Consider the following 26307-nt stretch of genomic DNA (forward strand, 5'->3'; position numbering starts at 1 on the left):
CTCAAGAGCAGAAAAGCAAGCCAGACCCAGTAATACTTCACCACTAAAGAGCTGAGGTAAGCCAATGTTCACCTAGGATATATTCAAAAGAGAAGGGATAATATAATTTCAGACACAGAAAGCAAAAATAAATAAATAAATAAATAAATAAATAAGTAAAAATAAATAAAATTTACTAATCATCTTTTTCCAGAAAGAACTATTCAAAGATGTACTGTAGAAAGAAGAATAAATCCAGAAAAAAAAAAAAAAAAAAGAATAGGAAGCATGAAAAAACAGGAAGCATGAAAATTGGTAAAATATGTTGATAAATTTATTTAACTATTGATTACAATAAATATATAGAGGCTAAAAAGATGAAACTAAAATATTTGTCAATAAGAACAGATTGTTTGGGTGGGAGGAGGCAGGTAAAGCCAAGACCCTTGTTTGATTTAGGAGGAAAATAAGGAATAACTTTGCACATCACAGGAAAAACAGGCAAAAAATGGATAAACAGGGAAAATAAAACCATACAAATGCATAGTAAGAAAAATTGGAAATGGAAGGAAATGACTCTCTCAGAATAGTGACTGTCTCTAGGTCGGGAGGGTATCAGAAAGCAAGAAGTGAAATAGGGGTTTTGGATTATATCTTAACCTTTTGTGCATTAAATGACAAAAAGGGGGCTCCTGGGTGGCTCAGTGAGTTAAGTGTCTAACTTCGGCTCAGGTCATGATCTCACAGCTCATGAGTTCAAGCCCTGTGTCAGGCTCTGTACTGACAGCTCAGAACCTGGAGACTGCTTGGGATTCTGTGTCTTTGTCTCTCTCTGCCCCTCTCCCGCATGCTCATGCTCTCTCTCTCCAAAATAAATAAACATTTTTTAAAAATTTTAAAAAAGGCAAAAAGATATGAAGTAAATACGCTAGAATGTTAACATTTGTTGAATGTGGGTGGTTGGTACGTAGATAGTCCTTATATTATTCTTTGTATTTTCTGAATGACTAGAGTATCACAAAATGTAAAATGATACTAAAGAAAAACAAAAATAAAAAGTATCATCTCACTACAAATTTATTAATTCCTTTTGTTCTTAGGCTCTGCTTCTGAAGTTTTAAGAGATATCAAGCATTTACCTAGAGCTCATATATTGGAGATCCGTGAAAAACTGTTTTCTTTAAAAAAATATATCAAACAAAATGGAATAACAATGAAAAAAAATCTGCTCATATTCTTTTGTATATTGCTTGCTTCTTTTTAGTTTTGGAATCCTTAGTCTCATGTTCATTTTACGTTTGTTTTAGTTGACTCCTGATAATTAAGCAGAGTATCATTGAGATGCTTTGTGCTACACATATTTAAGACTATCTGGCTGCATAAGTGCAAATAGAGAATCTTTCTTTAGCACTAAATTTACCTTAAGAAATAATACTGGAGGTATTATAATTGTACATTTTGGAGTCTGTTTCTAGGAACCAGAAAAATCTAACTGGACTACTTGTGGCATTTGGAAAAAACATTGGCAGTTTTTAAAATTGGCAGTTTTACTAAAGACAGATTAGCTGTCTCCTAAATTTAAGGGCTTTCATTGATATACATGATTATCTTGGAACATAAAGATAATTTAAACCTGAGCACACTGAAGGATATTAAGGAATTATTCTTAGGTTGGGAATATGATTCCAATACTATACAACCTCTATTTCTGATATACATGAGAATTTTTAAATTTAAGCTTGCATGAAATCAATTAATAATTCTCCTGTAGAGGGAAGAAATACCTGTTTATATTCAGAACCAGCCACAAATGTTGCATCCTGGACAAAGTCAAAAAATTAACAGAAAATCTTTTAATACCAATATGGCTTGAAAGACCTGGTGAGAAAAAATATAAACTCAGGTAAATAAGTAGATTAAAAACCATCAGTGCCCTGACTCATAATGACCGACTGAACACACACATTCACTCCGTATGCTGCTGGCAATTCTATTGATGTAACAAAAAGAAAATATATTTATGAAGCACAAACCCGTAAAACAAGAATGGCTTTTGACAATAGGTTAGATATTACCTATGCTGTACCTTTTGTTCTCATGACTTATTCATTCCATAATTAGAAGCCTGCATCTCCCACTACCCTTCACCCATCTTACTCATCCCCCTACCCCCTTCCCTCTGGCAACGATCAGTAATTCTCTGTGTTTATAGGTTTGATTCTGTTTTTTGGATTATTTGTTTTCTTTTTAAAAATTTTTTATTAATTATTAATTAATTAACTAATTAATTAATTGTTTTTTGGTGTTGAGTTGTATAAGTTCTTTTTATATGTTCTGAATATTAACCCTTTATAAAATGTATTATTGGAAAATATCTTCCCCCATTAAGTAGATTGCTTTCTTGTTTTGTTGATGGTTTTGTTTGCTGTACAAAAGCATTTTATTTTGATGCAGTCCCAATAGTTTATTTTTGCTTTTGTTTCCCTTGCCTCAGGAGATATGTCTAGAAAAATGTTGCTATGGCTGATGTCATAGAAATTATTGCATATGTTCTTGTCTATGATTTTTATGGTTCAGGTCTTGTCTTTAGGTCTTCAATCCATTTTGAATTACTTTTGTGTATTGTGTAAGAAAGGGATCCAGTTTCATTCCTTTGCATGCCTCGGCACCATTGTTGAAGAGACTGTCTTTTTCTCATTGCATATTCTTGCCTCCTTTGTCAAAGAGTAATTGGCCATATAATTCTGGGTTATTTCTGGGTTCTCTATTATGTTCTATTAATTGATGTTCTACTTTTGTGCCAGTGCCATACTGTTTTGATTACTACAGCTTTGTAGTGTTTCTTAAATACAGGATTATAATACCTCTAGCTTTGGTCTTCTTATTTAAAATTGCTTTGGCTGTTAGGGGTCTTTTGTGGTTCCATGCAAATTTTAGTATTATTTGTCTTAGCTCTGTGAAAAATGCTGTTGGTATTTTGCTAGGGATTGCATTAAATCTGTTGATTTCTTTGGGTAGTATGGACATTTAAAAAATATTCTTCTAATTCATGAGTATGGAATGTCTTTCCATTTCTGTTATCTTCAATTTCTTTCATCAGTATTTCATAGTTTTTAGAGTACAGGGCTTGTCTTTCACCTCTTCAGTTGAGTTTATTCCTAGGTATTTTAATTCTTTTGGTGGGCAATGATAAATGGAATTATTTTCTTAATTTTTCTTTCTGCTACTTTGTTGCTAGTATACAGAAATGCTACCATTTTGGGGGTGTTAATTTTATACCTTGCAACTTGACTAAAAGTAATAAATACATTTTTTTTTGGTGGAGTCTTTAGGGTTTAATATGTATGATATCATGCCATCTGCAAATAATGAGGTTAATTTCTTCCTTACTGATATGGATGTCTCCTATTTCTGTTTCTTATATGATCGCTATGGTTAGAACATTCCTTACTATGTTGAATAAAAGTGATAAGAGTGGACATCCTTGTCTTCTTCCTGATCTTAGAAGAAAAGATTTCAGTTTTTCTTCAATGAGTGTAGTGTTAACTGTAGCTTTTTTGTATATGGCCTTTATTATGTTGACATATGCTCCTGAAGACTAGAAGTCTTAAACCAAAGTATCAGCCAAGACTTGATCTGTTTAAAGGCTGCAGGAGAGGATTTTTCCTTGCCTTTTCCTAGTTTCTGGTGATTGATGGCAATCAATCCATAGCATTATTTGGCAGGTAGACACATCACTCTGATCTCTGCCTCTGTCATCACAGGGTATTCTCCCTGTATCTGTCTGTGTCCAAATTTATCTCCTATTATGAGGAAGTCAGTAATTGGATTAGGGCCCACCCTTAATGCTTTATGACCTCATCTTAACTTGACGACATCTACAAAAACCCTATTTCCCAAAAAGGTCACATTCACAGATACTAGGGGTTAGGACTTAAACATATATTTTGGGGGGATATAATTCAAATTCAAACCAAAACATCGAAGAAGAAGAAGAAGAAGAAGAAGGAGGAGGAGGAGGAGGAGGAGGAATCAAAAGCTTCCAGAATGACCATTACTATCAACAAACAGACAAGTTACTTACAAGGAAACAAAAATAGCAATGGTCTACTCCTCAACAACACTGTGTGGGAGAAATAAAATAAAATAATATCTTCAAAGTATTGAAAAGATATAATTTGAAGCTAAAATACTATAACCCCTCCCCCCCAAAAAATTATCAAATTGAAGACAAAAAATTTTTTGTTCAATCATATAAGTTTTCTAAAAGTTAGCCTTTTAGATCAAATGTTTTTTGGTGAACCCATCCCTTCTTTTACATCCTCTTTTCCCATAGCCTAATTGCAGCTAAGTTTGCTCACATTATATAATTCTGGCTAATGATAAGGGATTTTGTCATAGGGTTCATTAAAAAGGTTGTTTTATTATTTTTTTAAATTTATTGATGAAAATTCCATTGTTTTCTTTTTCTGTCTTTCCTACTAGAAGGTTTGCATTGAGGCCTGAGGCAGTAACTTTTCTATAACCATGAGGAAAAGAAAGTGGTAGAGTTGTTGGTCTATTATTATTATATAGCCCTGTACAAAGCTATCAGCCACCTATATCCAGTATTCTAGTTACAAAACACAAATAAATCCCTATTTGTCTAAGCTATTGTTACATATGTATCTTACTAGCAGACAAAGACAGTCCTCACTAACACATTACCATTAGATCCTTTTTGAAACTATTATTTGAGGATTTATTCCAGAAAAAGGAAGAAATTCTAGGAAAGATGAGATGGAAGACAAGAAACAGTGATAATAAAAGAAATCAACAACAATATTCAAGTTTTAATGGAATTATGAACAAATTAGTAACATTTTCAAATTTAAATTCAAAATGCCTTCAGGTAGTACTTTGGGAACATAGTGAAGGAAAGTACAGATAGAATAAGGCTTCTGATATAGTTGGAGCCAATATTAATTGTACATTTATTAATGGCATTTTTTTTTTATTAAGAATTAAAATAATGGGCACCTGAGTGGCTCAGTCAGGTAAGTGTCTGACTTGGTTTTAGCTCAGGTCGTGATCTCACGGTTCATGGGTTTCAGCCCCACAATGGGCTCTGCACTGATGGTATAGACCCTGCTTGGGATTCTCTTTCTTTCCCTCTCTCTCTGCCGCTTCCCTATTCACACACTCTCTCTCTCTCTCAAGATAAATAAATAAACATTAAAAAAAAGAATTAAAATGGTCAGAAAAAAGAATACAAAATAGATCAGCTTATAAACTGATAGAAAAACACGACCGCAGAAACACAATTATTCCAATAAGCTGTACAAATAGTAAGACAAAGAAATGGCAAAAAACATGGTGAATAAAAAAATTCGTAAAAATTTATAAAATAAAAAATAAAATGCAGAAATAATTTTAAATGTATCACTTCCCATAATAAGTGTTCAACAAATTACTCTATTAAAAAGAGAGGGCTAATCACATTTGGTAGGAGATAAAATATACAACCACAAGGTGTTTGCAGGAGACATACCGAATACAAAAAGAATTAAAAGGCTGAAAATAAAGAGATGAAATAGAAATCTCAGAATCAGCAAAGGCAGCAAGAACAATAGAAGTAGTGGTATAAGTAACATACAAAAGAATGTATGACATCTTTGACAGCAAATATAAAAGTGTTTGACACCAAATAATATATCATCAAGACAAATTAAGAAAAATATGATATAAATGTAAAGATAATTCAATAAATTCTCAGTTTTAATGGAGAACATAAACATATTTTTCTCAGAAATCAACAAGTTAAATACATAAAAATAAATTTAAAAATTAAAGATTGAATAAAGAAATCATAAAGGTTTATTTATAGCCATATCTTAAACTTTATAACCAACCAAGAGAACCTTTCCTTTTAAAGTATCCAAGGGATATTTGAAAAATTGACCATATGTTAATTCGCTAAGAAATTCTCCAAAGCAGAAATTATATCAGTATTTTCTGTTAATACAATATATTAAACTAAAAATTAAAAAGAAAAAGAGAATAATTGTAAAATAAAATTATAAAGAAACTTGTCTACATTAGGATCAAAATTTAATAAAATATGTACAATACTTATACACAGAAAATACAAAACATTGCTGAAAGAAATGGAAACCTAAATAAGGGGATAGATAGACCATGTTCATGGATTGGAAGATTCAATGTTATTAAGATGTAAAAATACACTAGCCAAAGATACACTTATTAATAAAAATGTTTTACATTAAATGAGCCAATGAGTTAAAAGAGTACATTAAACTCACATAATGTAAGAAGAAAGAAATTGATAGGTATACAAGGAAAACAAACTAAACCAAAAATGGTCTGATCAATAAAAAACAATGCTAATTACCTTAAAGATAAAGTAGACAACCATTGGATGATGTGATAAAAGAAAAAGGAAAATGGATTAAACATTAGGAATAAGGAAGAGGGTATAACTATTGATATATATTCATGTTTTTTCGTACAAAGGAACTGACATAATTTTTAGTGATTAGTTTGACAATCTAAATGAAATGGATAAAACTTCAGGAAAATATAAACTACCAATATGAAGAGATTGAAAATGTTACTCATACAATAACTGTAGGTAATAATTAGTATAACTAATTGTAGTAGTTATGTGTAATTATTTTTAATAACATTATGATATCAGTATTATTTCCATTTTAGAAATTAGTATTCTAAGACATAGAGAAGTCAAGTAACTTGATTAGGTAACATAACCATTAAAAGGTAGAAGTCTTGGGGGCACCTGGATGGCTCAGTTGGTTGAGTGTCCGACTTCAGCTCAGGTCATGATCTCACGGTCTGTGAGTTCGAGCCCTGCATCGGGCTCTGTGCTGTCAGTTCAGAGCCTGGAGCCTGCTTCAGATTCTGTGTCTCCCTCTCTCTCTGCCCCTCCCCTGCTCATGCTCTGTCTCTCTCTCTCTGTCAAAAATAAATAAACATTAAAAAAAATTAAAAAAAAAGGTAGAAGTCTGTCTACAAAATCCATAATATTATACACTACATTATGCCATTTAAATAGAATTTTTGTTTCTTTCCTTCCATAAGAAAGATTTTATGCTTTAGCTTAGGAAATAACCCTGCATATTATACATAAAAAAGAAAAAAAATGCCTTTATTTATGCAAGTATAATTGGCATATGATACATTTACTTTCAATCATCCCAGAAGGTATTAAATAATATATTCATCAATTTAACAAATGCTTATTAAACGTCTATTTACCCATTAGGGAAAACGGACACTGGAAATCCAAAAGTGATTAAATCACAATTCTTCTCCATAAGAACTCTCAGTTTAAGGTAGAATTGAGTTATATTCTCATATTAATACTTTAATAGTATAGTGTTATAGGAATGGCAATAATAATAATAATGTGAACAAAGTTCAATAAGTGAACAAAGAAAGGAATGAATAACTCTGTGTGGAAATCAGGAAACATCCATAATTTTCTAGACTTCTACTGAGTTCTAGATGAAGTAATATGATATGATAAAAACTTACCGGAAATCTGTAAAAATATCTAAAAAATATAATGTATGCCTAACATCCCCTACACTGCAAAAGAAACCTGTCATTGATGAAAGGCAGTGACTGGAAATTATTTTTCTTCATTTAAGAACTAATTTGTCTTGAAGACTGGCCTGTCAACTATTTACCTGAGGTTGCTTTATATATGTAAATGTATTAATCTCCACAGCACTGTTATGAGATAGGCATTTTTACCCATTTTACCAATGAGATAACTGAAGCCCAGAGACACTAATTATCATTCTCTAAAAAATATAACTATGGCAAACAGAAGAGTAAGAACTAAACTCTAGGTTACTCTTCTTGTGTCTGTTATATAATAATGGTGGGGGCAGAGCAGGCAGATGATATTGTTTTAGGTTAATGATCCTGGAGAAAGTTATGGGAATTACAGAAAGGGAGCTCCTTTAGACTGACAACCAAACTGGACCAAATGGAATATGATAAACAGACTAACAGGTGGAAAAGGTCTGGGAGAAATTTACAGATTCTGGGGTGTCAAAGAGGAAGAAATGCAATATTTTCTGTTCCAATGTACACACTGTATGTGAAGGAAGTTGAGACTTTCATGAGTATTTGACATATGAAAGAGAAAAGCTGACTGGAAAGCAGGTAAACAGGGAAGAGTGACCAGGGACAAACCTGGAAGATGAGCTTTGCAGACATGACTACTTTGCCTAGGGTTTGTTTTGCTTATCCTCACCTGGGTGGGGACAAAGCAAGCTGTATTTAAGGAAACTGTCATGTTCAGGTGTGAGTGTAGGCAGCTGTGCTTAGAATAAGACTTTATTATAAAAGTAGCTTTTATCCAGGAGATGTGGTTGCTTGAGATCGTTATTTAAACCAGGAATCTTTACGGTTTTTTCGGCGGGGGTGGGGGGAATCAGAGACTCCTTACTAAAAAGGCACTTCCTGGAGAGCAGAGAATGGGAGACTCTGGAGAGGAAGCAGGAATACGATGAGAAGGACTGGCTGTGAGGTTGGTGGGTTTCCTGGTTTCTCTCTTAAGTATGCACCCATCAGCAGATCACTTGGTCAGGAATAAAAGTTGGTTAGAACAGGTGAAAGACCTATAGGCAAAGAAGGGGTTTCTGCATCCAGTGGTCTTAGACTCCTCCTCCTCCTTAAAGTCTCAGGAAGTCTGAGATTAGACTTGAAATATTAATAAGCCCATTCCTCTTGAGGTCCTTGAAGTAGCATTATTACATCTTCTTATTATATAGTCCAAATTTTAAGTTTTTTCTATATTCAGGACAGAGGCCAGATACAATGATAAGATAGAAAAAGTTTGATTTGGGCTTTGCTTTTTCAACCCATACAACTTCCTTTCTCAGGCCCACTCTGCCAAGTTCCTAGAATACTCATGCTGCCATTCACACATATACTTAGCCTCCCGTCATCACAATTGCTTGTCTTTTGTGTATTATTTTAGTAATCCCATTGAGGGAAAATCTTTACAGGTGTTGGAGGATAATAGTCATTGTATTATGCCTAGTGGGGCTGTTTGCATTTTAACTAAAGATCCTTATGATGTGCAAGTAATCTTTAAAAGAGGAATTTCAGGTACCCTAGAAGCCTATGGTAAAAAGATTTGTGAAGCTGAAAAACAATTTTTTCTTGGAAGGTTTTTTTTTTTTTTTAAATCCACAAAAACTGAGGGAAATGGACCTGAATTTCTTCACAGGCCCTATGGGAACTAATGCTATTTTGATCTGCATTAATATAGTATTGGGAAAATACATTCCTTCCAGTTGTACCCTTAATTCTAATACAGAGGATTACTACTACTACAAAGCTACATACCTCATCTGTGCATAAGACTAGCTCTGGCTACTGCCACCAGATACATAATGTAGACAATGCCAACAACACATTTTACCCCTCTCTACCTTAAGGTCATGAGAGGCCATATGATCCTCCATTACAGAGTTTTCAGGAGAGACATGAGAACATAATTCAACAGACTGTATTGCTTTCCTTTATTACATTGGAATAGCTTTAATTTGGGAGGAAATCCAGAAAGGTGATAGCTGTGACAACTCACCCGGTAAATTAAAATGGCCATCTGTTTAAAAATAAATAAATAAAAAGCATTTTCAGAGGATCAGGCAGAAATATAGCAATCACAGCCAGGATTGATATTTTTAGTAATTGTCATTCTTACTAGAATAATTTATTCCTGTCACTCTTCAAAGCACAGTACATTTGGGTTTTTTTCCTTCATAAGCATACACATTCTTATTGAACCTTTCATAAAACATGACATATTTCTCTCCAACTGCCTCCCTTTCCACTCCCAAATTAACCTTTGACGACCTCACTGTTACCAATAATTTAAAGATAATTCCTTGATTGACATTCTTCTTACCAAAATGATAATTTCCCAGTGACAGATAGTATCCCAATCCTAACATCAATTATTAACTGGGAAAAGTTTTTTTTCTTTCTTTCTTTTAATGGAATAAGGCAAATCAACTAGTTAGTGAGATTCTACCATGTGTTTACCTTTGGATGACAAAAGACAAGATAAAAGTAATTCATAGTTTTGGAGTATCTGCTATGGTTTTAGCATTTAAACATAAATAACCTTACTTGAAGTTCAGAGTAGCTAAGCAAGCTTCCCAAAGTTATATACCTACATAGCTTTGAAGTAATAGATTCAGGGTTCAACTTCAAATCTGGGTAATTTGAGGACTGAGAAAAGACTCAGCAAAATATCCTGCTTCCAGGTATAGAAAAATCTCTTAGAGTGCAGAAAGTTAGGGGTATGACTAAATAGCAAAGGTAAAGCCTCAGCAATCCAAAACACTTCAGATGAATGTGTAAAAGAAAGAGTGTGTCCCACTTGCCAAAAATTATGTGACTGGAAACGCGGTGGAGCTTGCTTTTCTTGAAGCAGGGAGCAGAGGAAAGGACCTTCTATGGATTCAGGTCCTGGAGGCTGGAGGAATACTGGAAGAATGGTTTTAGTGTTGGGGGTTGAGGTGGCCTTGACATTGAAGACAAGCCAGAGTGAGCAACACTGTCACCAAGTCTCTGGGCTACCTCCTGACACCCCCATGGTGAAAATCCTAGTTCATGTCTAACTTCCAGCATCATAAAATAATTAGTGAGACTGATTCTTTGGACATTAGAAAAGTAGCACCTTCTCCCTGAGATAATAGGAAAAGGATGTTTCTGAGCACAGCATGTGGATGGCATAGACCATCGAACATCTCCATCACTATCCACCTGCATAAAGAAACTGGATGTCTATGTGGAAGAGAACAAAAAATGCTGTATCTGTGACATGCTCTAACACAGAGAGCTCATGGTTTGGGTGGCATGGAGTGACCGTTGCTTACTGGAACTCTGGGGAGGAGAAGCATTTTCACTATCATCCTAAAAAGACAAACCACTGCCAGACCAGCAGAGGTAGTTTCTGCCTCATTCAGTCACTGTGCTGATCAGTCAACCACCCTTGTCTCACGGCAATATCACACATCCTTGAGAACATAACACAAACAATCTAAGAATTCTTCCCTCCAGGCAAATGGCCAATCAGATCCTTTGCAGCTGTTAGTGGGATGATGCTAACAAGGACAAGTAAATGCTGCATCCTGTTATTTTCAGGCAATTGTAGACAAGATAAATGAGATGCCACTACTGATGGAAAGTTCAGTCATTTAGTTTTTACATATTAAAAACAACAGTTTGTATCTCAAGCTAGTACGTGGAACAAATCAGTTATAGTAGCTACCTTCTTCTAGCACTTTCCTATTCAAATACTATATAAACTTAACTAGAATAGTAGCTTTTAAATATTTCTGACCTTGTACGTAAAATAAGAAACAGGGGTGCGTGTGGGCTTAGTTAAGGGTCTGACTTTGACTCAGGTCATGATCTCCAGGTTCGTGGGTTCAGACCCCGCCTTGGGCTCTGCGCTGACAGCTCAGAGCCTGGAGCCTGCTTAGGATTCTGTGTGTCCCTCTCTCTCTGCCCCTCCCCCACTCGCACTCTCTCTCTCTCAAGAATAAATAAACATTAAAAAAATTTTTAAAAAGTAATGTATCTTACACCGTGAAGCAGAAAACATATATATATATATATAAAATGGAAATACAAGCTTCACAAAACAATACTATCCTTGATCACATGCAGTACACTCCAGTATTTTCTCCTGTTTTCTTTTATTGAAAAAATTGTGAAACAGATTAGAAACTACCACTAGAAAATGACTGGCCTAGATTAAAGAGAAATTCAAATTGGCTGGATGTGCTTTGACTGACGGAATGAACATATATTGGTTTCATGGAATCACCCATTTCTAAAATGCTCAAAAGCATCTTTATAATACCCCATTTTAAAATTTGTTTGGGACAATTTAAATTATACTTATAATGAAGTTATTATTTTCCTACTTTAAACATCCAATCTCTAGCCCATCTCTACCTTCCTACATATTTTGTATTTATATATTTCTTCAGATTTCACTAACTCTGGTTCTATGATGTCTCAGGCTTCTTTAATGTCCTGTTTTGTCTATGCATTTTATCTATTAATCTAGACTCTATCTCATTCAAAGAAGATAGTTGCTCAATTAAAATTTTTTAATATACATAATTTTAAAGCAGTTTCAAGTTTACAGAAAAATTGGGAGGAAGATAGAGAAGTTCCTCATATGCTCCCTGCCTTGCATAGTCCTTTCCCATTATCAAAATTCCTCCCACCAGAGTGGTACACTTATTGCCATCAATGAACCTACACTGATATTACCAAAAGTCCATAGTTTTACAGAGTTCACTCTTAGTGTTATACATTCTATGGTTTTGGACAAATCTACAATTACATATATCCACCATTACAGTATCAAGAATATTTTCACTTCCCTAAAAATCCTCTGTTCTCTGCTCTTTCATTCTTCCTTCCCCCCAAAGCCCTGGCAATCATGGACATTTTTATTTTCTTCATAGATTTGGCTTTTCTAGAATGGTTGGAATCATACAGTATGAATTCTTTTCAGATTGGCTTTCTTCACTTAGGAATATGCATTTAAGATTTCTCCCTGTCTTTTTGTGACTTGATAGCTCATTTCTTTTAAAGCACTAAATAATATTCCATTGTCTAGATATACCAGAGTTTATTTATCCATTAACCTATTAAGGAGTATCTTGGTTGATTCCAAGTTTTGGAAACTTTATTTTTTTATTTCTTTTTTAAATGTTTATTTATTTTTGAGAGAGAGAGAGAGAGACACAGAGAATGAGCAGAGGATGGGTCAGAGAGAGAGGGAGACACAGAATCCAAAGCAGGCTCCAGGCTCCAAGCTGTCAGCAGCACAGAGCCCGATATGGGGCTTGAACTCACAAACTGGGAGATCATGACCTGAGCCGAAGTCAGATGCTTAACCCACTGAGTCACCCAGGTGCCCCACCAAGTTTTGGCAACTTTAAATATAGTTGCTAAAAACATCCGTGGGCAGGTTTTTGTGTGGACATGTTTTCAACTTTGGTAAATACCAAAGAGGGCAATTGCTGGATTACATGGTAAAAATATGTTCAGTTTGGTAAGAAACTGCCAAACTGTCTTCCAAAATGGCTGTAACATTTTGCATTCCCACTAGCAATGAATGAGAGTTCCTGCTGCATCACATCTTCAATGATATTTGCTATGTCAGGGTTCACAGTTTGGGCCATTCTAATAGTTGTGTAGTGATATCTAATTGTTGTTTTAACTTGCATTTCTCTGATGATATGTGATGTAAAGTATCTTTTGGATGCTTATTTGTTATGTGTGTATTTCTCTGGTGAGGTGTATGTTGCTGTCTTTGCCTTTTAAATTAGGTTGTTTTATTGTTGATTTTTAAAGTCTTTTTATATATTTTAAGTCACAGTATTTTACCGTTTTTTTTTTTTTTGCAAACATTTTCTCCCAATCTGTGGCTTATCTTTTTATTCTCTTAACTGTCTTTTGAAGAGCAGAAAATTTTAATTTTAATTAATCCCAGTTCATTGATCCTTGCTTTCATGGATCATGCCTCTTGTGTTGTATCTAAAAGTCATTTCCACTTTCCAGGTTATCTACATTTTTTCTTATGTTATCCTCTAGGAGTTTTATAGTTTTATTTATATTTACAGCTTTGTTTTGTTTTGAGTTAATATTTTTGGAAATCGTGTAAACTCTGTGTTGAAATGGTCCTCCTCTTTCTCGTTCTGAATGTAGTTGTCCACTTGATCCAGCACCATTTGTTAAAAACATCATTTTTGCTTCATTGGCCTTTGCTCCTTTGGCAAAGATCAGTTGACTATATTTATGTAGTTCTATCTTTAGGCTCTCTATTCTGTTCCATTGATTTATTTGTCTATTCTTTTTGCCAATACCACTGTCTTGATTAATATAGCTATATAGTAGGTCTTGAAGTCTGATAGTGTTAGTTCTTGAATTTTGTTCTCTTTCAGTATTATGTTGGCTATTTTGATTTTTGCCTCTTCATATGAACTTTGGAATCAGTTTGTTAATATCCACAAAATAACATGCTAGGAATTTAATTGGGAACAAATTGAACCGATATATCAGGTGGGGAAGAACTGACATATTGACAATATTGATTCTTCTTATCCATAAACACAAAACATCTCTACATTTATTTATATCTTTGATTTGATCAAATATGCAGTATTTTCCTCATATAGATCATGTACATAATTTGTTTAATTTATACCTAAGTATTTCTTTTTTTGATGCTAATGTAAATGGTATTACTTCTTAATTTCAAATTTCACTTGTTTATCAATAGTGTATAGGATGATATGGGTGTGTATTCTTCAGTTCTTTCTAGTTTTCCACATAAATGATTGTAATCTGTAATGACAGTTTTGTTTCTTTCTTCCTAATCTGTATACTTTTGATTTAATTTTCTTTTTTATTTTTTTGTACTTGCCATAACATTCAGAAAGATATTGAAAAGCAGTGGTGAGAGAGGACATCTATGCCTTTTTCCTACTCTGTGTGGGTAAGCTTCAAGTTTCTCACCATTAAGTTGTTTTATTGGTTTGTTGGCTTGTTTGTTTATAGATATTCTCTATCAAGTTGAGGACCTTTCCTTCTACTCCTAATTTACTGAGAGTTTTTATCATGAATGGGTTTTAGATTTTGTCAAATCTTTTTTCTGCACTTAGTGATATGATCATGTTGACTATTCTTCTTTAGCTTATTAATATAATGGATTATATTAACTGATTTTCAAATATTGAACCAGCCTTATATACATAAAATAAATGCTACTTTGACATGGTGGATAAGTTTTTTATATATTGTTGGATCCAATTTGCTAATATTTTATTGAGGTTTGCACCTATGTTCATGAGACATATTGGTCTGTAGTTTCCTTTTCTTGTAATGGCTTTGTCTGGTTTGGATATTAGGGTAATGGTAGCCTTATAGAATGATCTAGGAAGTATTCTTTTATCTTCTGTCTTCTGAAAGAGATTATAGAGAATTGATATAATTTCTTCTTTAAATGTTTGGTAGAATACATCAATGAACCCATCCAGGCGTGGTGCTTTTTGTTTTGGAAGGTTATTAATGATTAAATCAATTTTAAATAGATATAGGCCTATTAGATTGCTTATTTCTTATTGTGTGAGTATTGGAAGATTATGTCATTCAAGGAACTGGTCCATTTTGTCCAGGTTATCATATCTATGGGTTGTTCTTGGTATTCCTTTATTCTCCTTTTAATGTCCATGGGATCTGTAGTGATATTTCCTCTTTCATTTTTGCTATTACTAATCTGTATTATTTTTCTTTTTTCCTTAGTTAGCCTTAGTTACTCTAAAGTTTTCAATATGCATTTACTACTAATCCAAGTCCACCTCAAATCACACTATACTACTTCATGGGTGGCGCAAGTACATTATAATAACAAAATAATCCTAATTCCTCCCTCCCATCTCTCATATCATTGATGTCATTAATTTACTTCTGCATAAATATACATTAGACTGTGCATGCACACACATGCACACACACACACACACACATATACATATGCATACATAATCAAATATATTGTTGCTATTATTATTTTGAGGAAAGTATTATCTGTTGGATTGATTGAGAATAAGAAAAATAAAAGGTTTCATTTTAATTTCACTTCTCCAGTGCTTTTCCTTTATTTTTATATATTCAAGTTTCTGACTTATATCATTTTGTTTCTTTCTAAGGAATTTTTTTTAACCATTTCCTAAAAGGTCTGCTGGCAACAAATTCTCTCAATTTTTGTTTTCTGATAAAATCTTTATTTTTCCTTTACTTTTGAAGGATAATTTTTCAGAGTAAAGAATTATAAATTGAACTTTTTTCTCTCAACACTTTAAATTTTTACTCTACTCTCTTCTTGTGTGTATAGTTTCTGAGACATCCAGTGTTATTCTTATTTTTGTTCCCTTACAGATAAGATGCTTTCTTTTGGTATCTTTCAGGATTTTTTCTTTATCTTTAATTTTCTCAAGGTTGAAAACTGATATTTTTATCCCTCTGAGTTGCCATTCATTTAATTAATTTGGTAACTGCTGCTTTCCAACTATTCATAAATATTTATTTAATTTTTGTCACTTAAAAATTGTGTATCAATGGTGACAATATTCCTAATAACTTTTAAAATTTTCGGAAAAAGAATTGATATAATGACATTTAGTATAGCATTTTTAGAAACTTTGAAAAATTAAGTTTGTTAATTTATTTGTATCTGTTTTAAAATAAGTTTATAAATTATAAGCTTTCAATTAATTAATTTTTATTTTTAAATTTTATTTTTTATCATTGACTAAAATTTATAAGTTATAATAAATGCACAATTTTTTAAGTGTTCACCTTTGGCAATTATGTACACCACCCAAAGTGAGAAATAGATCATTTCTTTCACACAGAAAGTTACCTTGTGCTTCTTTCCACTTAAATGTTTTCCTTCCTGAAGGCAACCACTTTCTGATTTCTGTGTTAAGAACTGAAAAGTGTATATAACTTCAGTCTTCTTGAAAATTAGTAAGTTATCCTGTCAAAGTTTCACAGATTCTAAATTTTTTTAGGTTTATTTATTTATTTTAGAGAGACAGAGAGAGTGAGCAGGAGAGGGGCATAGAGAGATGGGGAGAGAAAATCCCAAGCAGGCTCCACTGTCAGCATGAAACCCGGTGTGGGGCTCGAACTCACGAACCATGAGATCATGACCTGAGCTGAAACCAAGAGCCGGATGTTTAATCGACTAAGCCACCCAGGCGCCCCTCACAGATTCTAATGGAAGACATAAATTATAATAATAGTGAAACAATTTTCCATTCCAGGCAAAGAAGGCATGAAAACTGATTAGAGCCATTAAAGCAAGGACCAGGACAAAAACGTTATAAGAGATAGTGAACAAATAATAGAAGTCATTAATGAGATTAGTGACATTATGAGACAAGACTCAGGAGCTTGCTCAGGCTCTCTGCTTTCTGGTATGTGAGGATAAAATGATACATCAGTAGTCTGCAGCTTTTCTTTTCCAGAAGAGGGCCATCATCAAAACCCAACCCTGGTAGCACCCTGATCTCAGACTTTCAGCCTCTTGATGGAGACTGATTGGTGTGATGTTCACCAAATGATGTGATGTTCACCAAATGACTTCTAAGATTCTTAGTTTCATCATTTGATTCTAATTTTATTTTGAAGTACATTAATTTAAAGGCAAAAGTCCAATTTAGCATATTACAAAATTAGCAAGACCTATGTGAGGTAATGATATGTTTTCATGAAAAAGATTTTTCACTTGATACAATAGCATAAAAGTGAACTATAAATGCCTAAGACTAATAGCCATGATGAGATCTAAACTGAGGCAATTTTTATCTATCATAGGGAACCATGCTAAACACACACACACACACACACACACACACGCATGTATGTATTCATTTATTTTATTTTCCTATAGTTTAATGATCAGTGTTACTATTTTTATATTACATAATGGATTTCTACCACCTTGCTAGAGAAAGTCAATTGCTTTTTAAACTGTGAATGTTCAGGTGACACAGTCCTGACCTGTAATACATAACAGGAAGTCAGTGGGTGGAGCTTTCTTGAAGTTTTTTAAAAGGATCTGATTTAGCTGGCTTGTTCAAATGGAATTATACTCATAGAATAGTTTCACTATCAGAAATTAATTTAAAAATGCCAAAGGCTCTTCTGAAGAAAAAAAAAAAATCAGCATTTAACCTGAAAATCTAATGATAAATTAGGAAGAAACGGAAAAGAGCCTGGGGGGAAAAAGGCAAGTAATGGATTTGTGGGCACTTATTAGGGCAGAGGTGAATCCATCAGACTTGAGGAAGTACATGGCAAAAAATTTTCTGCACAGAAATTCTTTTAGATGAAGATTGTTAATTCTGTTTTTCATATCTTATTTCATTATTTTTGTTTGCTTTCTACTTAGGCTCTTGCTACTGAGATTTAAATTCACACAGTCCATTATTTGGCAGAATGTATCAGGATGGTTCTCCTACCCTTCCCCAAGTTGTAGCGACGACAACAATTATATTCAGGTCTGAGGACTGTGTTGAAGTGACTTCCCTCCCTACTCAGTGTTGCCAAATTAGCTGAGCCCTCGCTCTGGTGTTTGATTTATGAATTCTTTCTTCAGTTTGAATTCTTCCCTCAATTGTGTGTGAAGGATTTTAGCCTCCTTTTTCACAGAAGAGATGATCCAATCAAGCAAAGGTTAGACATCCAAAGCAATACGTTTGTTACAATGATTAACTTTGGAGATTTGGTACTCATGGCCTCAGCGGCTTTGTCAGTAATAGTTCTGCTCTAACAGCAATTCTGCTCTATGGGGATGGACTCCCTCTACCGCCACTGGGGTGACTTCTTGACAGCCACCTGCATGTAGAATCATGGTCTAGTGAGGAGACACTGTGGGGCAATAACAAGTTGTTTTTTGTTTGTTTGTTGTTGTTGTTGTTGTTTGTTTGTTTTTATAATTTGTGGTACCTAAAAGAGAATTGCTTCTTCTTCCAATTAAAAGCCAACTTATAATTTGAGATGAAATCGGGAACTTTTTTTTTTTCATTTGCCAGCAAAAAAAAGACTACCTAACAGCTGCCATGTACCAATCAATCTCCACAGAGGCTTACAACAACAACTATTCATTCAGTTCACATATCTTCAGATTAACAATTTGGGCTGCGATCAGCTGAGTGGTTTTTATAGGCTAATTATGTGTGAATGGTCTGCTGCTGGGTTGATCGGGGGCTGGTTGTCCAGGATTGACTCAGCTGGGACAGTTTCTGTCTTCATTTGGGCGTCTCTCACCTTCAGCAGACTTTAGCCTGGCCTTGCACACACGGTAGTGGCAGAGTTCTGAAATATATGGTTACATGCAATGCCTCAGGAGATGTCGGCTTGGAAACGGCACACCGTCACTCCTACCACATTCTCTTCACTAGGCCAGGGAAGGTATACAGATGAGAAAATAGCCTCTACCTTTTAAGGGGAAGAGCTGAAAATCACATTGAAAAGGGCACGGATACAGAAAGTAGCGAGGATTGTGATCACTTTTGCAAAGTGCCATGTTTGCCGTTGGCCAGGAAGATTGATTGCAGATCAACACTGGAAAAACCGATCTTGAACGAGGGCGGCAATTTAGCTAATATTGCATTCAGGTAAGGGATCGCTTATATGGTGTGGTGTGGGGCAGGTATGAGGCAGAGAAGTATATACACATTAATCTCTGCTTTGTCAGCAGATTGTACTTCTAAATCGTGTATTGTTTTTGTTGTTGTTTGTTTTATTGAGGAAAAAACAAGATATTTCTAAAATGTAGCAGCATGCAATTGTATGCTTCAGGCAGCATTTAATAAAAATTTCCTTGAGACAAGAGAAAGAGGTGAGAAGGACCTACAGACAATCAAGAGTGTTCTACTAGATTAGCTTCTTCATGTTGAAAATCTGTCAAGTCTATGATTCATTCAGATAGCACTTGTTTTTGGTATAATAATGAAATTGTTGCTTTAGTCTACTGCATTCTCCTCTATTATTTTGTTCAAGCAAGATACTGTGCTGAATTGAACCATGAAATGAACTGTATTGAACAACATCAACAACAAAAATGTTCTGAGGTGACATCTGAATTTTCATTTGCTTGTTCAATTCCTTTTACGGTTATTACCTTGTTAATAATGTAATGTTTTTTTATGAGCTATCAAATCAGAGAAGAAAACAACAAAGGTGAGTTAAGTTAGCATAGTTTAATATAATAAAGGAGTCAATAGCATCAGTAAAAGCAGTGGGCACTACACAGAACTCTCAGTTCCGTTCTTTTACAATGTAATAATGTTCACTGTTCTAATCACATAGCTCTAATAACCAAGGATCACTCTTCAGCCTGAAAATATGATATTTTGAAGCAGATGAGGATATCAGGGGAAGAGAATCTGAGCTGTTAGAAAGGTCAAGTTAGGAGAGATTCATGTCCTCTAGGAACAGCCAGCTGATTACTGCGGCTGGAGAAATTTGAGTTGCGGGGGAGAAAGGAGAAGAATAGGTCAAAGAGGCAAAGGGCAGGGAAGGAGCAGGTCATAAAGAAGTTGTAGGCTACAATAATGAGTTTGACTTTTATTCTGAGATATGAGAAGCCAATTACAGAATTGTGAGCAGCAGACTGAAATGATTTGTTTTTATTTATAATAGGATCACTTTTCCTACTCTGTTGGAATAGAACATGTGTGTTGGAGAGTGGTAGTGGATAGATAGCTATATAATGGAAGCTGGGGGCCAAATTAGGAAGTATGTTCCTTTTTTCAAATCCATTCTTGGTACCTCCTCTGATCAGATTTATATATTAGAAGTCTAATCCTTGAGAAGTAGACTTCCCAGGTTACGTTGCTAACAGGTTTCAAAGCTGAATTTGAATAAAGAGAAACACTGTCATGAATTTAAAGGCAGAAAGAAAGAAGAACTAGGGTATTGCTCCCTCTCTTAATTGGTTCTGGTTTGCGCTTCTAGTGTCTGTTGCACATATTCCTTTGTCTAGTCCTTGCTGGGCAGACCGCTCTGGTAGCCACTTTATTTGGGTAGTCTTGGATCTTGGGTTCCAATAAAACTAACTTTACGGGTGGGGTAGCAGCTGTCTGTAATAACTATCACCTGGATTAATTAAACTCTTGTTTGTTCTTTCAGATATTCTAAGATTTTTTGTAACTAATTGGCTTCTATTAATACCCCAAAGTAGGTTTTCTTATTCCACTGGACCTTGACTAATAGAGTGGACTATTACAGTACTCAAGACTAAAGATGATGGTGGTTTGAAAGAGAATGGTAGTAATGGAAGTGACAAAAATCATTACATTCAAGATATATTTTGTAGGTAGGGTGAACAACATTCCTGATAGGTTCTACAAATGTTATGAGAGAAATAAAAATGATTCCTGTTTTTCCTGATAAATTGAAAATTGTATAATATCCAATAACTAAAGTGAGAACTATGTAAGTAAGACTACAATGGAGGAAATCAGGAATTCAGTTTTGGGCATGCTATGCCCAAACAAATGAGCATATGTAAAAAATAGAAGACTACAGGAAGTGAATGAGAGTTCCATTTACCACAACTTCGATTATTTAAATTTGTATAAATCAATGCTGTCCAAAGCAACTTTCTGAAATGATAGAAATATTTTTCTGTCTGCACTATCTGATATGGAAGCTGTGTTGGTCTTATATTTCTACCATAACAACTTAACCTCACATTTGGTGGCTTAGTCAACACAGACTTAGTATCCTGGAGTTCTGTAGGTCAGAAGTCCAGCACAGTTTCACTGGGATAAAATCAAGGTGTGGACAGAATAAAATTCCTTCCTGGAGGCTTTAATAGAGAATGCACCTGTCCTAGCTTCTAGAAATCACCTGCACTCTTTGGCTTTGCTCCCTTCATGAAATTTCTAAGCCAGTGAGGCTTGTTGATTCCTCTCAGATCTCATTACCCTGATCTTTTCCTCTGCCTCCTGCTTCCAATTTTAAGGATCCTTCTGATTATATTGAGCCCACCGGTATAAATGCAGGCTAATATCCCTATCTCAGTGTCAACTTAATCACATCTGTAAAGCCCCTTTTGCCTTGTAGGGTAACATAGTCACAGGTTCTGAGGATTAGGTGTGGACATAACGTTGGGGGGACCATTATTCATTTTAGTTGTGTGGCCACTATCACCATATGGTGATTGGACTCTAGCCATAGCTAGTGAAGCTGAGAACAATATTTTTTTTTACTTTAATTTTAGTTAAGTTTAAATTTAAATGCCCACATGTGGATAGTGGCTGCTTCATTGGATAGCACAGATATAGAGGAATATAGGAATGAATAGAATAGGAAAATGTAGTATGATTACAGAGAAGCATTAAGAGCCTATGTAGGGTTTATAGTTGAATTTTAAGTAAGACTTGAGCATGGTTGTATTTCTGCAGCCATTATTTAGCTAGTGATGGCACCCATACACTTGGTTAGAGAACACAATATCAGAAAAAAGATAACTACAACCAAGGAAGAGGAAAGTTTTGGATTCAAGAAGTAACGATGAGCAGAAAGGCCAGAAAATGTTCAGTTAACTAAATAATTATTGAGGATGCTACTCCAAAGTTTAATGTAATTCTCAAAAGAGAATTCAAAAAACCGATGATCCACAATGTAATAAATAATTTTAATAATGTATCGAAATTCAAATGATCAATTCTTGGCATTGAGGAAAAATGGATTGAAATACTTTGTTCCAAATTTAAGGATAACTAACAGAATAATAAAAATAAGATACAGAATTTACAATTCATTAGAGAGAAAGAAGTAACAAAGTTAGATTAAACACAGAAAAGTTTTTTTTTAAAAAACCATTCAAGAACATGAACAACAAGATGGCAGCAAAAAGTTTAAACATATTGATTAGATAAATTCCTCTTTCAAAGACAAAAAACATAAGTTTTTACTCTTTTTAAGAGTCACATTTAAATGACACATGATGTTAAAAATTGAGCAGAGTAATCAGAAGCTAGACGATAGAAGCATGGAATAGAATTTTGAATCCACAATGCCTGTGGGACTCAAAAACGTTCAACCCAAAATTTAATTTAAAGAGGTGCCCAATTAGCAGTTCCCAAGATGGCAGAAACAAATACAAATCGTTTTATTGGGGGGTGAGGTGAGAGTCAGTGTGCCTGGCTTAGAGCTGCCCGTGAGTGTTCTAAAACAAAAACCTAAAATTCATAAGCCTTCCTTATGCAGTCCAGAGATTGTATTTTTTTTTTATTTTTTAACAAAGAAGACCCATAAAGAAACATATGTACATAAGGACCATAAAACCCTCTGCCAACACCAATATTAATCATATTAGTTCTTCCTTTATAATGAAGAAAAAGAAATGATCACCAAAAATTTGCAAAAACTCAATTGCCCGAAAGAAAAACACAACCAATTATAATTTATAATCAAAGGTCTCTAAAAGACTTGATACTTTTGAGGATATGTTGCAAAAAATATATTTTTTTGTTAACAACAAAAAGGAGGATAATTAAAAAATACCAGGAAAAATATCAAAAGCTGCACAAAAAATGGTCGTAATATTAAACAAAGTTAAAACATGGCATGATTTTGAGATGTCAAAGAAATATAAGAGTTAAGAATATATTTGAACTTGATGTTTCAGAGTCACAGGGGTCCATGCATTACGCCTATCAAAAATTAAGGGTAAATCTAATACAGTACTTGATTCAGGAGTGACCAATACATAGACATAATAATGAAACTACAGTTTGTTAGTTTTGAACACTTTGATCAAACTTATGACTAAGCACAGAGAAATTAGATGTAATATTATTATCCTTTTGACATAATAATGAAAGTGTCTACATGGAAGCTTGAGACAAGAAGAAAATTAAGCTGTAGGGTCAATAATATCCTCCCATTACATAGTGGGTACTTGAGCTCCTGGTCTAAAGTCATATATTGTCATAAGAAACATAAGCTTAGAGATATTATTTAAGGAATGCCAGAGTGGATAATTGGCCAAGTGTCTGACTTTGATTTCTGCTCAGGTCATGATCCCAAGGTTGTGGGATTGAGTCCTGTGTTGGGTTCCACACTGGGAGTGGAGACTGCTTGGGATTCTCCCTCCCTCTCTCTCTCTCTCTCTCTCTTTCTCTCTCTCTCTATCAAAAAAAAAAAATTACTAAGGTAACCACAGAGGAGTTAAAATAAAATATCTAGTATAAAATGACAAAGATAAAAAAGACATGACGAGTAATGTGAGCAAATCCTGATCTTTTGAAAGGAGACAATAGACAATGTCTAAAATTGTTAATCCACAAAATAGAGATATAAATAGTTTATTCACAGTTAAGGAGATAGCCATCAGCATAGCACAAAATTGAAGTGGAAAAAGCAGTTGCCTCTGGGAAATGTGATTATGGATGTTATAATATTGTACTGTCAAAATCTGCTTTTAAGAAAGAGGAGGTATAAAAAGAAAGGTTTTGTTTGAAATTTGTATCCTTAGAGAATTTCAACAAATTAATGTATCCAAAAAAGAATAGTAGCTATTTGAAAAGATAAAATGTCATATCTTTGAAAATCTTTTTTTTTCAGTTTTGATTTTGTCTTTAACCTACAAGTTATTTAGAAAAGTGCTTTTTTGTTTGTTTCAAATTAGGTAGGTTTATTTTACTACTTTCTCTGTCTTTTTTCCCCATTAAACTAGAGATTTATTGTGCTCAGAAAATGTAATGCATTGAAATTCTAATTAGGATAATTTTTAGAGATTTTCTTCGTAGTCGAAAGATTTTTGTAATTGTTCTATAAGACTTTTAAAAAGACTGTAAATTATAATTTTTGCCAGATGTAAAGATTTCTTTTTTTAAGTTAGATTTATTTTAATGTTTTATTTTTGAGAGACAGAGTGCAAGTAGGGGAGGAGCGGGGGGGGGGGGGGGGGGGACAGAGGATCTGACAGTGCAAGTTGGGAGGAGCAGAGAAAGAGGGGGACAGAGGATCTGAAGCGAGCTCCCTGCTGACAGCAGTGAGCCTGATGTGGGACTCAGACTTTTGAACCTGGAGATCATGACCTGAGCTAAAGTTGGATGATTAACTGATTGAGCCACTCAGGCGTCCCAAGATATAAAGATTTATGAAACCTAGTTATAATATTAAACTACAATACTGTATAAAGTAAGGCTATGTATAATTATTTCTGAGAGTAGTATGTTAAAGCCTTGACCATTATAGCTTTATTTCTCCCTCTTCATCTTTCGATTTCAAAAGCATGTTTTTTGCAACACAAACACCATAATTACTTCACATGTCATCAAAATAAAATACCTATTTTAGCCATTAATATTTTTTCATACTTAAAGACTTTTTGTTATCAGCTTTAGATTCACAGCAAAATTGAGACAAAAGTGCAGAAAGCTCCCATGTACTCCTTGCCTCCTCACTTACAAAGCCTCCCCATCATCAATATCCCCACCAGAGAGATACATTTGTGATAATTGATGAACCTATATTGACACATAATTGTCATCCTAAAGCCATGGTCTACATCAGGGTTCACTCTTGGTTGTACCTCCCATGAGTTTGACCAAATGTAGAATGGTATGTATACATCATTATAATATCATACAGAGTATTTTCACTTCTCTAAAAATCCTCCATGGTCTACCCATTCATCCCTTCTCCTTCCCAAACTCTAGCAACCACTGACATTTTTACCATCTCCCTAGTTTTGTCTTTTCCAAGATGTCACATAGTTAGAATCACACCATATGTAGATTTTTCAGATTGGCTTCTTTCACTTGGTAATATGCATTTAAGGTACTTCCATGTCTTTCATGGCTTGATAGCTCTTTCCCTCCCTCCCCACCCTTCCTTCCTTCCTTCCTTTTTTTAAATACTGAATAGTATTTTATTGTCTAGATGTACATCTTTATCATTTTCCATTGGAGGGTACCTGGGTTGTTTCCAAGTTACAAAAGTAAACATAAAGATGCTATAAATACTTGTGTGTAGATTTTTGTATGGACATAAGTTTTCAGCTCCTTTGACTAAACACCAACAAGCACGATTACAGGATTACATTATAAAAATATGATATTTTATAAGAAATGACCAAATTGTCTTCCAAAGTGGCTGTATTATTTTGTGTTCCCACCAGCAATAAATGAGAGTTCCTGTTGCTCCATATCTTCATCAGAATTTGGTGGTGTCAGCAATCAGGATTTTAGTCATTCTAACAAGTGTGTTGTTGTATCTCATTTTAATTTACATTTCCTTGATTGATGATACATGATGTGGAGCACTTTTTCAGATGCATACTTGCTATCTGCATATTTTCTTTAGTGAAGTATCTATTAGGGTCTTTGGCTCATTATTCTGTTGTTTGTTTACTTATTTTTGAGTTTTAAGAGTTCTTTGTATATTTTGGATATCAGTCCTATATTAAATACGTCTTTGGCAACTATTTTCTCCCAGTCTGTAGCTTATCTTTTCATTCTCTTGACAACATCCTTCACAGAGCAGAAATTTTTTATTTTAATGAAATCTAGCTCATCAGTGATTTTTTTTTTTATGGATCATACCTTTGATATTGTATCTAAATTCCATCAACATCATCTAAGTTTTCTCCTATTTATGTTCTACAGGTTTTACAGTTTTGTGTTTAACAACTTTTACGTCATAATCCATTTTAAGTTTATT

General features: G+C 34.1%; 2 long non-coding RNA genes across 2 annotated transcripts in view; one reads left to right on the forward strand and one right to left on the reverse strand.

Annotated features, from left to right (window-relative positions):
• The window catches only part of LOC125923682 (uncharacterized), a 1073698-nt gene that overhangs the window by 20444 nt on the left and 1026947 nt on the right, over positions 1-26307 (reverse strand). The gene's annotated exons all lie outside the window — the stretch shown is intronic.
• LOC125923681 (uncharacterized) overlaps positions 14477-26307 on the forward strand; it is a 122030-nt gene continuing 110199 nt past the window's right edge. Inside the window, exon 1 of the long non-coding RNA XR_007458131.1 lies at positions 14477-14551. This is a non-coding gene — a long non-coding RNA (uncharacterized LOC125923681). The remainder of the gene's footprint in view (positions 14552-26307) is intronic.

The sequence above is a fragment of the Panthera uncia genome, chromosome B1 (assembly GCF_023721935.1).
Source record: "Panthera uncia isolate 11264 chromosome B1, Puncia_PCG_1.0, whole genome shotgun sequence".
In the NCBI taxonomy this organism is placed as follows: domain Eukaryota; kingdom Metazoa; phylum Chordata; class Mammalia; order Carnivora; family Felidae; genus Panthera; species Panthera uncia.